This window comes from Acomys minous (assembly GCF_964271855.1).
Source record: "Acomys minous genome assembly, chromosome: 13".
NCBI lineage: Eukaryota > Metazoa > Chordata > Mammalia > Rodentia > Muridae > Acomys > Acomys minous.
Genome location: NC_140495.1, coordinates 78,530,416 through 78,542,894, shown reverse-complemented (window position 1 = coordinate 78,542,894; position 12,479 = coordinate 78,530,416). Strand labels below are relative to the sequence as shown.

Genomic DNA, 12,479 nt, shown 5'->3' with positions numbered 1-12,479 from the left:
CCTAAGTGACTGTCCGCAATACACTTTCTATTTGAAAACACAATGATATTCTTTCTAATCTGGAAATCAGCAATATTGGAAAATTTTTCTTGATATTTTAATATAGGAAAATAAATGGAGAACATTGTATTTTTAAACCCTTTAGTTTCATATTTTACTACATTTCAAAGTCCAACTGACAAGAATTTTCAAGAAAATTAAAAAGTTTCACTGAATGCCAGTGAAAGGACAGTGCAGAAATATATATGACTATATAAAAATGGCTTTAATCTATTGAGTTAATATGCACTTTATCATTTACATAACCTGGCACATCTGGGCAGAATGCAGAGATTCCCAAGATTACTGTTTCCTGCCCCATCACCTAAATATTGATTCAGCGCACACTGTTGTCCTCATACTGTGCCCTACTCAGTAAAACATACACTTCATCAAAGCTTACCAGTGCTGATCAGAACATGGCAAGGTCATTGACTCTTAAGCCATTATAGTAACAAGAGTAAATCAGACCATTCATTAAGTGGTAATCAAGCATAGTGTTGCTTAGCAGTGGGCAATTAGTCCATCTCTGAAGGAAGACTGCACTGCTGCTGCCCCCTAATGCTAACTCCTTTTGATTTGTGAGATCCCACATTGAAGTTATGATGGATCTACAGTCCATTTCACTATTCAAATATGCATCTGGACTACGCTAAGTAGCACAATGTAAATTAGAAAAAAAAACCCTAAACTCCACAACAAACTAAAATTTGAAATAAACACCCCCTTCCATATGAATTTTTTTCTTTTTTACATTTCTCGAAAGCTACGGGGTTTTGCAGTTTCTGTTAAGAAACATTTCTAGTTTTTTTCCTTTATTAATTTATTCTTGTTGCATCTCAATGGTTATCCCATCCCTTGTATCCTCCCATTCTTCCCTCCCTCCCATTTTCCCCTTATTCTCCTCCCCTATGACTGTTCCTGAGGGGGATTACCTCCCCCTGTATATGCTCATAGGGTATCAGACTTCTGGATGCAAGCTTTTGAGACAAAAATGATGAAATGAAAATACAATATTTTGACTGCCGTAAAGAGTCTACAGGAAGAATTTCTGTACAGTAGTTGACTCGTGTGTGGCAGGAGAGAAACGTGGGATAGAAATCATGAGACACGGCTCACATAAAATTGCATATGTTATATTTTGCAATCAGATTTCCACATTAGATGACAATCCTGGCAATACTATAGACAATATTCTTGCTTAACAATAGTAGAGGTTTGAACAGTTGGGAAACCATAATGGTAGGCAGAAAATAAACTGAAAAAAAAAATGAGGTTATCAATATTAACCTAACTAAGGGCAAATGATTGAGGTTCTCAAAGAAAATCTCACTAGCCAAGTACAGGAGTTCACATCTGGAATTCCAAGCACTTGGGCTTCTGAGGAAGGAGCACCACCATTAGTTGGAGAACAGCCTATGTTATGCCAAATAACTTCTACAATTGCCTGGGTTGGCATAAGGCCTACCTCAAAAATTAGCAAAGGAATCAAATTCTTATTAAAGTTACTGGCACACATTAATATTTTCAAGTTTATAATTAATTTTATGATAAAACTCATAGAAATACATATAGTCTCATAGCAAGATATAATAAAATTATCAAAAATTAAACATTTTAAAGGTTCATATTTTCCATAATTTGGGTACACATCATATACATCAAGTCAATTAGTGCCACACAAATAATCAATACTTCCTGAATGCACAAATAAATTCCTGTGCCTGAGTGTTAAACATATGACTCACTCATCCATCTCTTTGGTAACAGAACACTTCTACCTGTCGACAGAATCACAGAGAATTGTGCCCAAACAAATAGTAACAACAAAAATACCACAAAGGTGGAAAAAAACCTGAATCAATAGTGTTGAGTCTATCATGCAGTAGGTTAGGCATATAAAGTATTGGGACTGTTAGTATTTGAGAGCTAGATCAATATTAAGGGCAAAAGAAATAAGTAGGAGGAGAAAAGCTGGCATGTGAGCTACTTAAAAGTTGAAAAAAGAGAAAAACTTGAAAGAGACTGTGGATTTACCATGGGCAATGAAACATGGAAGTCTTGAATCGAAAGAACGCCATATTGGTGTTTACAGAGCTGATACTGTTGTTTTGCTAGGGTCTCACCAAGCCCAGACAGGTCTCAAACTCATGACCCTATCGCATCAACCTACCAAATGCTTACGCTGCAGACGGATGCTGAGCAAATAAGGTGTGAACACCTGAATGCTAAGGTCCTTAAGGAGAATATGTCTAAAAGAAAATTTGATTTTACTTAAGGACAATTTTTTCCTGGCAAGTGGGGTGTGTGTGTGTGTGTGTGTGTGTGTGTGTGTGTGTGTAATGAAAATGTATGTACAAAAGCCGATATGGAATAGGATTAGTAGTAGGGAATTGAACCTGTGACAATAGGATTTATTTTTTCTAAATGTACAATGAGAATGTGAGATTGGAGGATTAGACAGGTACTATCTTTGAGAAATGGATTCTTTAAAAAAATACTTTGACTACATGACAAAAGCATGTGGACAAGATGATATTTACACATAATAGCAGCAAAACAAAACTTTGGCTGTATGTGTTGGTGAACACAAGATTCAGGAATTCAGAAGACCTGGCTATGGCTGGAGAGAAAGTCTTCATCCTCTATATAAGCAAGGCAGATAATTTTAGGCGTGGAGGTGGCTACTGAAAAGAGATATGGCTTCTAACATCAATTTAACAGTAAAATAAGTCTAGGAGCCAGCAGCACAGGAGACTTCTCATTTATTGTGCTTTGTACAATAAACTGGTTTTTTCTTTCTTTCTTTCCTTCTGTTTTCTTTTGCTTTTCAAAAAAGAATTTCCTCTCTGAAGTCTTAGATGTCCTGGACTCACTTTGTAGACCACGCTATCCTCACAGAAATCTGCGTGCTTGCCTCTGCCTTCCTGTGTGCTGGGACGGCAGGCATGTGCCATCACATCTGGCTAATAAACTGTCTTTTCAAAATATTCTTTCACTAGAAACAAGAGTCAATGTACCATTTGCCATTATTTGAAAATGACAGACAGACAGAAAAATAGATTAGATAGATAGATAGATAGATAGATAGATAGATAGATATTCATATTTTCATTGGTGTGTATGTCTTTATGTCTGAGTATATGCTATGTGAGTGCAGGTATCCAGAAGACCAGATGAGTGTAATAACCTGTTGCTGTTACAGGTGATCATGAACCACCTGATATGGGTGTTGGTAACAAGCTTGAGTCCTCGGGAAGAGCAGTATGTGTTCTTATACCCCGAGCCACCTCTCTAGTTGGACTGCGAATATACCTTTATAGTAATTTTCTATAAGTGTGGAATTCACCTAAAAATGTATCCTCTTTTTCAGTACGTGTTCAGAACATACTGGCCCAAATACATGCTGTCCCTCACCGGTGTTGTAAACTGGTATATTTCTTCTGATGTCATTCATATTATGCATGCAAATATGATTCTCTCTTCAGGTATTAAATGAGGGTAAAAGTAGATTTGCTCATTCTTGATCAAATTTATTACTTCTAAGACATATTTTCTAGGGTATCTTTTCCCGAGTCTAAAATTTTCTATTCCTAATATTTTATCAAGTATTACACACAGGGGAATTATTTCAAACAAATTAAAATAATTATGGAAACAACTCTTCAAAAGGAGAAATATCTGACATTCAGCAGTTTCAGGTGTCTCTACAAAACTAAGCAATATCCTTTGTAGTCAAAAGTCAGCATCAAACCAACTAAGCAACATCCTCTGTAGTCACACACGTCAAACGTTGATTAACTCTGTAGACAATATCCTCTGTGGTCTTCTCCCATCTCATTGAAGAGTGCAGAAAATGCCCAATGAAGAGTATTGATGCAAGCAAGCAATCTGTCAACCTGCCAGGAGATTGTTAAATACCAGTGAGCAAACGGACCTGGGTGTTTGCTTCTCAGGGTCAGAGGCCGTGTCAGCTATAGCTCATTTCCAACGTGACAGGGTTTGGAATCCCTTAGAAAACAAGACTGTGACCGCATCTGAGAACTTTTATGGAGAGGCACAATGGACATGCCCTACATGTGGGTACAACTATCTGATAAACTGCAATCTGGACTGATTTAAACTATGAAGAGGAGAAATGACTGGACTATTAGCATTCACCCGTGCCTGGGCTTCTAACTGGAGATAAGGGTGCAAGCACCTGTCTGTTACCTGTTGCCTCCATCACATCACTAACATGATGAGAAATGTGTATAAAAATAAGCTCTTTTTTCTTAGCTTGCTTTTGTCATTATAGAGAGAAAACTAAATAATAAACAAGTCTAGGCAAGAAGGCGAGAAAAATAGTATTAAATAATTATGCCTTCTTAATAACTTGCGATTTCACACCTATTTTAATGTGTATTTAGTCTGAAATGGTAGTCATTCAAATTCCCTGAAGATAGAACCATGGGGCCTTCCATATCCAAAGAAACTCTTGCATGGATTTCAGTGTGCCACTTTCAATGCCCATAAACATGATTAGCTTTTGCAAGCACCTCAATAGTGTTTTACATATAAATATGCTTATTTTCCACATAAAACTGTAATTAATATAATTATCCTTAGGTAAACATCAGTAGCACCACTTCTAGACACAATGTAGTAATCAACATGAATATGTGAACATTTTTGATAATGAGGAAATCGTACTACTCCAAATGGAGACAAATTCTGTCTTTGTACTCTGAAGAACAACAGGACTCCTAAAGCTTTCAGTCATATGCTTATACTTCTGAAAAAATATGTACAAAAGTACTATTACTTAATTTATGCAAATTAAGAGTAAGAATCTGTTGAGATATATGTAGATAAGCATTATACATTATATAGCCTAACAGCAGAGCTAACATAGAAAGATAGATTATGTATCACATGTATGACTTCAAATATTTCATGTCCTTACATTGTAAATAATTGATGTGATTATTAGTAATAACAACAACTCTGTTTCATCATCATCATCATCAATATAAATGTGTATTTATTCAATATAATATACACTGATATAGAAATACATACATACATACACACAAATATTTCCATAGTGATAAAATGAAAGCTTTGGTAATGTTACATTTTAGTAATAGAACTATACAACATTATTATGATACAGACTTATTATAACTAAACTAACAAGCATCAGTTCCAATGCATGATCCTTGAAGGTCTGGTAGAATTCTGCACTGAAACCATCTGGCCCTAGCTTTTTTTTTGGTTGGGAGACTATCAGTGATTGCCTCTATTTCTATAGGGGAAATATTTGACCACGTCCCCTGGACAGGGATGCCTGGCAGCACTCAGAGGAAGGATAGCAGGCTACCAAGAAAAGACTTGATACCCTATGAGCATATACAGGGGGAGGAAATCTCCCTCAGTCACAGTCATATGGGAGGGGAGTAAGGGGAAAATGGGAGGAAGGGAAGAATGGGAGGATACAAGGGATGAGATAAGAATTGAGATGTAATATGAATAAATTAATAAAATATATTTTAAAGAATCATATATTTTAAAAATGTGTTCTATGATAATTATATTTAGAACTGATGTCCAGTCAGTAGTTTGTAACTAAATTCATATAGAGTTCACCAAAACTTAGTAACCAGTTACCATGTTAAATGCCTGCAAAGCTTGTCAAATAGCCATGCTTCTATTCATTATCAACCATACAGAGTGGTTTGATAATATTGTCGGCAATGTCCTTTAGTGATTGGTTATGTAACTTTTATGTAGTAGGGATCTGGGATTATTGTAAACCAGCTATACACTTTTATTAATTTCCCTAATTTGATTTCAACTCCATCTTACCAAGCATTGTTTACTTTAATATTATTGGTAGGTACTATATCTACTTTTTACTTGACAACCTATGACATCTGTGAGGAGCATTATCTTCTCATGGAGGATAAATCCAATGCAATTATTTTTAAAAATATATATTTAGGACACTTGTTACAGACCATCCTTACATGAAAGTTAAAAATAAAGTTAGTTCTTCACCCATACAAATGCTGAAATATTATCAACACACACCTCTTGACATAATATCAATGAGGAGAAATCACATATTTCTTCCTTGTACCATCCAAAAAGAAGATAATTGGCATTAGCTGCAGCAACCTCTATGTCAGCTATATTTTTCTGCAGTTATTGCTGGAACAATGCTCAGACAGCATTGTCAAACATGCCCGATAAACATTCTCTCTCATCCTTTCCTAGCCTTGCTTGTATTTTTCTTTGTATTTTGAGATAATATCTAAAATTGAAATAACTCTGCAACCCAAAATTTTCAACCTTGTCTTAGCCTCCGAAATACTAGAAATTACATGGCTGAGCAGCAGGCCCACTTCCAAATTTTTATCAATTAAATAAACTATGATAAATATTCCTTTAATGGTTATGCAATCTTAGAATTGACAATGAATTTACAAATATGAATATTTTACTCTTAACTATGATGTCGACTTCTTCCCTAATAGGTTATAGAAGAGGATATTTACATATCATATTTTTCATTTACATGTACACTATAATGGACCACCAGATATCTATAACAAAGTCTCACTGTATTTTTCAGACTGGTCTGTCACTCTTTCCTGGGCTAATAATGGGATGTCCTGCAAAGAGAGAGAGGAAGACTCACAAAGTAACTAGGCATTGCCTTGGCATTGCTTATTTTTGTCTTGTTCCAGTCTCTCAAGCTATTTTACACTCAAAACAAGTTACCGTTATTAGCCTTTATTGATGATTGATGCCGCATGAGAAATCACGAAGGACGTCTCATTAGTGGCACCATGTCTCAAGAGGGATGTGATATCATGACGAATTCATGTTATTTTTACAGAAGCCAAGGATCTCAACATTTCCATGCACCAAGGTTAATATGGAGTAGTGTCTGTAGAAGATGATTAGACCACTCACAACTTCCTGTGAAGGAAGACTCTATCTGTACAGATACTGATAACATTATCTTCTCTTTCCACCAAAGGATTCATCTTCCCTCACTTCAGCTCCAGAGGAGGACAGAAGTCACTGACTAAGTCATTCATTTAAGCACTAAGCAATCTACATGTGCTAGGATGATAAACACAAAATCCTCTCATGTCATCCACTTAGAATTAGGAGCAAACACAAGGACAGATATCCTTCACAGGTCAGAGAAAAGTGAGACATTCTACAGTGCACAAAGCCGAAGGATGGATGTTAATCATGAAAAATCAGTTCAAATGCTATTACATTAACATTTACAGAATAGAGTGACTTTCTTGAATTGACTCTGGAAATTAACAAATAGTTGTGATAACTGGATTCTCTTTGGCCATATTTTAATTGATGGCAGTCAATAAACAAAGCAGGAGTCACAGTTTCATTGTTCTTGGTTTTTGTTTTGTTTTTCTTTTCTTTTCTTTCTTTTTTTTTTTTTTTTCTTTTTTTTTTTTTGAGACAGGATTTCTCTGTGTAGCCTTTGCAGTCCTGGACTCATGTTGTAGACCAGGCTGGCCTTGAACTCACAGCAATCCACCTGCCTCTGCCTCTTGAGTGCTGGGATTACAGGCATGCACCACCACCATGCCTGGCTCATTGTTCCTTAATGCTGACTTTTTCTGACCATATGGTAAACTCTAGTTTTTAGTAGTCATCAATAAAGAGAACAGTCATATGTGGACATTAATTATCTGATCACCTAAGTGTTCACTAACATTTCTGAGTATGGAACTGCACTTCATACTAAGAATAAAGTGATAAGAATCCCTCCTAGGCTCAGGAAGCTTGGGCTTATTGGAGACAAGCACAATGCCTTAAAACAGGGGGCTATGGTGTCACCAAATAGAGACATACAGAGCATCCATCATACCCATATAAATAAGGCCAAGATTATAAAAGGAAAAAAAAACACAAAGATTTCTGTGTTAGGCAACAGGGTGAGAGCTGCGGCACAGACACCTCTTGGTACGTATTTGCATCTCCCAGGAGCATCTTCCTCTTGCGGCACTGCTCTCTTTGTGTGCCTCCTCTTCTACCTATAGATTCCCTTATGTCCTTCAGGTCCTCTGAGGTATACTTCCTTATTCTGCATCTAGGGCACAGACTAGTCTTCCATGCAGCTGCATAATCCCCCCTGCAGTATACTTGTTAGGTGCTATCCAGCAGTGCACTGATCATCTGTCCATTTCCAACCTACACAGCTCTAGACAGTGAGCAGCACGAGGAAATGTTTCTGTGGGAGGTGGGAGTCTGTGCACCCATGATCTAGTGCACTAGAGCACTGAAGTAATATAAGTAAAATACATTCTAAGAAGAGAAAGCATCATTCCATTCAATGATAAGTATAAAAGATACAGCACATAGGAACTTAATGATTAAATCACAGGCCAGAGAAAAGCCACAGACTCTGACATGAACTCTAGTCCCCCATATTTGACCACTTCCCCGTGGTGGGGAGGCCTGGTGGCACTCAGAGAAAGAATAAGCAGGCTGCCAATACGAGACTTAATAGACAGCCTATGACCATATAGTAAGGGGAGGAGGTCCACCTCAGTCACAGACAAGGGGAGGGTAATAGGGTGAAAGCAGGAGGGAGGGAGGAACTGGTGGATACAAATAACAGAAAAACAATTGAGATGTAATTTGAATAAATTATTTAAATTTTTAAAAACTTTAAAAAGAAAAAAAGAAAAAAGAAAGTAACCTAGCCAAAGAAAATACTAAATTCTGTCCATCTGCTTGGATTTGGTTCATTCACTACTACACTCCAGTTCCACATGGGGAAACAATGTTTCCTTTTTACAATAACACTAAAAGCATTTATGCTGCTACCATATGTGCGCTGGCGTTTAAGGGAATCATGCTTAAGAGATAACTGGAGTCAAAACAACCAATTTTAGATAGCATACATTGAAGATTTGTTTACTGTTGAATACATGGTTAACAAACTTATCTCTGTTTAATTTTTAAATGAACTAAAGGACACTTTAGTCTTAGTTTTCACTTGTTCTCGATAATTTTGTTCAACTACACAATGCTATATCATATCCACCCCCATTATTTTCTCCTAGTCAACATGTATTTCTTCAATATGTCTCCCCCAACCTCATATCTTCTTCTCCATCAGCATATGGAGAGCACTAGTTGATATTAAAAACAAAAACAAAATTAGTTTATGCTGGTGCTAGTTCCAGCCTTACTTTATAGTTAGCCAGTGACTACTGACATAGGGATAACAGGACTTTACCGTTCTCTCTGTAGCTTTTAAATGGCCCAGTAGCATACTTGTTAAAGCAGCAGGAAGGGAATGGAAATATTAATGGACTTTGGACTCAAATGTTCAAATTCTACTTTCGACAAAGCCTAGTGAAACAATGGCAAAGTGTGTAATGAACTTTCCTCAGCCTCCTATGTTTTTCACACCTCTGACTTAGATTCAATAACTTATTATCCTACATTTACCTCTTATGTAGTGAACAGCCATTAGTCTTCGAATCTTTTCCTAGCATGAAACAAAAGTTGGACTATCCTTTTCCCATGCTTCAATATCACTGATGGAAATTACTCCACTCTTGAAATGTTTCTTTAAGTCTATATTAAACAACAGAATCCATGTGCTATTTAATATTTTCTTCCTCACTGACAAATAGGACTTTCTTTCTAAAATAATCTTAAATAAACGTGCCTAAAGTTGTGGAAAAGTAGAATGCAGTTTAATCTTCTACGGAATGGTATTACATAGGAAAGACAATATAGAGCATGTGAAGGTGGCAGTAGCAATGCGGGTCTTCCCACTGTTGCTGGGGGGAGCACAGCCGAGCACAGGACCCTGGCCTGAGGTAGCGATGGGAAACCCACTGCAGTTTCCTGTGATGTCATGGAGGGTGGCAGAGGAAGTGGCAACAAAACCACAGGTGGGTTAGCTGTCTTCTTAGGAGTGAGTTACTCGCATGCTGTAACCTGCATCCTGCTAACTGGATGACATCCCTGCCTCTTTATTTAAATGTGGATCTACATTATCTCCTTCAGGATACTGATGAGCTTATTTTGCCTACTGGAGCTAAGAAGACCTAAGGCCAAATTGAACTGGCTCTCCTTACCATTGGAGGATTTATTGCATTTGGGGCAATGAATGGTCTTCATCTAGGACTGAAGGAAACACAGAGCATGGCCTGGTCCATACCAATAAATGTACAGATTTTTAATATGGTGATCAGGCAATGGGGCACTAAGGACTAATACACTAGGTTCTCTGGCTTTGCTCTATAGTGAATTTGGTGTTGTCATCGAGAACACACGGGGTACAGAAGATGACCTCAACACAGTAGTAACTGGAACCATGACAGGAATGTTGTATAAATATATGGGTGGTCTTCGAGGAATAGCACACGGTGGCCTGGCAGGACTGACACTCACTAGTGTCTGTGCACTGTATAACACCTCAGAGCACATGAAAGGTCCCTGTTCTAACAATCATTCTGAAGAATTTTTCCACCTCAGGAATGGGGGACACTTCATAGTCATCCAGATCAACTAATAAGTCAGTCTGGAGTTGCTTTCTCTCTTGTACCTACAGTTACTTTGGACAATTGGAGACTCCGATGTCCTGTGACAAAGATCCTGGATGTTTAGCCTGGACTGCACAGCCTGTCCTTAAGTGTGTGGAAGTCAAAACCCTTTGGTGGCTCACTGAGTATGTGTTTTCTTCTCCTTTGGAGATGATCTTGCACCTACTTTCTCTCCTACCCCCAAAACTGGAAACCCAATTACTCCCCAAATTCAGGCCATACTTATTTTCAACACTTTCATCACCATGTTCATTTATGTAAAAATCCAAAACTTATGTTGCCCTGTATTCCAATAAAGGATGAAAATAGAACTAAAGTCATAAAAAAAAGAAAGACAATATAACTTAACAGTTACAGATAGCCTAAACAGATATAGAAGGAAGCAGTGGCAGAGTACAGAATGTAAGACCATGGCAATAGTACATGTAACTCCAAGCAATGTAGCATGACTGAAAAGTACCAGATAGAGCATCCTAATGTATAAGCAACAATAGTGTATGGTGCAAATAAATACTGCATGAAGCATATGAGTAAAGAGACAATACCTTAAACCATGGTTAGAAAGTGGTGCATTATATATTTATAGAACAGCTGATATAAGTAAGTTGTGTCTTAAACTCCCAAATTTGGCACCTACATCTGTATCTTGATAGCTTTGAATCTGAGAAATGTACGCTACCCTTACACCTTAGTTTTGTCATTCAACAGTGATTATCACCTGGTGTATAAAAGGCTTAATAATAAAGTAAAGCAACTAGCACAAGCATAGAATACAATGAACATGCCCAACTGTTAGTTTTTGCATGCACTAAGGCAAATGGAGTAGATGTCTTTCTCTAGGAAAAACACTATTTTCTTTACTTTAGTTGATTCACTTCCAAGAGTCAAGTAGCCGACTGGCTTGAATACCGAGCTGCCTCATCTTTAGTATTTAATTGCTCTTATAAAATTTTACTTTAACATTTCTATTGTTATTGTACTTGTTTGGCTCATGTTTAGGCAGTCATGTTGGTGAGACTTTATGGGTGTCCCTTCTGACACCACTAGGAGACACAATCTCACACAAACCAGATTCTATGGCTCTTACAAAATTCCCTGCCCATGAGCATTAGGTGCAGGCATTGTCTCACAGATGTTTGTCTGCTGAAGTGGACAGTGAAAAACTAAGAGACCTCAATCCTATACAAAGAGCTGCAAAGCAACAAAGAATGCTGTGAGCAAAAATTGGATTTCTTCAGGAAAGATCACAGTAATTGGCTATCTAATACCATTATATACGTTCATGACTTTATTCAGACTGAGCAGGTCCTGTTATTGCATTTAGGGATATATATGTATAGACATATACATATATGTATAAGACAGCAATTAAAGAAAATGGAGGCCATGAATGTGAAAGAAAACAAGTGTGTTACATAGAAATGTCTGGAGGGAGAAAAGGGAAGGGAAAAAAAGATGTAATTATAATCTGAAAAATAAAATAAATTATAAAGAATTACTTGACACTAAAATGTGGGAAAACATCCTTGTATAAGGATTGAGGGAGTAATATTAAAAACACAGTTGTACAGGAAGTGAACTACAAATTAAATGAAGTAGCTATCACTATGATTCTTTATCAGAGTAGAAAAATCCTATGACTCATATGGAAGCAAAAAAATAAAATAAAATAGATAAAAAAACAATTCAAATACAAAGAACAATAATGAATGCATCACAATCCAAATCTATAATACAATACAGAGCAACAGCAACCATGCCCTGGTTTTGAAAAAAGAAAGGACAAGTCGACCAGTAGAATATAGTGTAGAAGGCGTGGACAATCTCATACATCTAGAGACAGCAGAT

The 12,479-nt window shown here is 37.0% G+C and overlaps 1 protein-coding gene and 1 pseudogene across 8 annotated transcripts in view; one reads left to right on the top strand and one right to left on the bottom strand.

Moving 5' to 3' along the window:
• KHDRBS2 (KH RNA binding domain containing, signal transduction associated 2) overlaps positions 1-12,479 on the bottom strand; it is a 487,677-nt gene that overhangs the window by 380,929 nt on the left and 94,269 nt on the right. The gene's annotated exons all lie outside the window — the stretch shown is intronic.
• Positions 9,941-10,887, top strand: LOC311580970 (mitochondrial import inner membrane translocase subunit Tim23-like; annotated as a pseudogene). The gene has a single exon. The product of its transcript is annotated as a mitochondrial import inner membrane translocase subunit Tim23-like (transcript).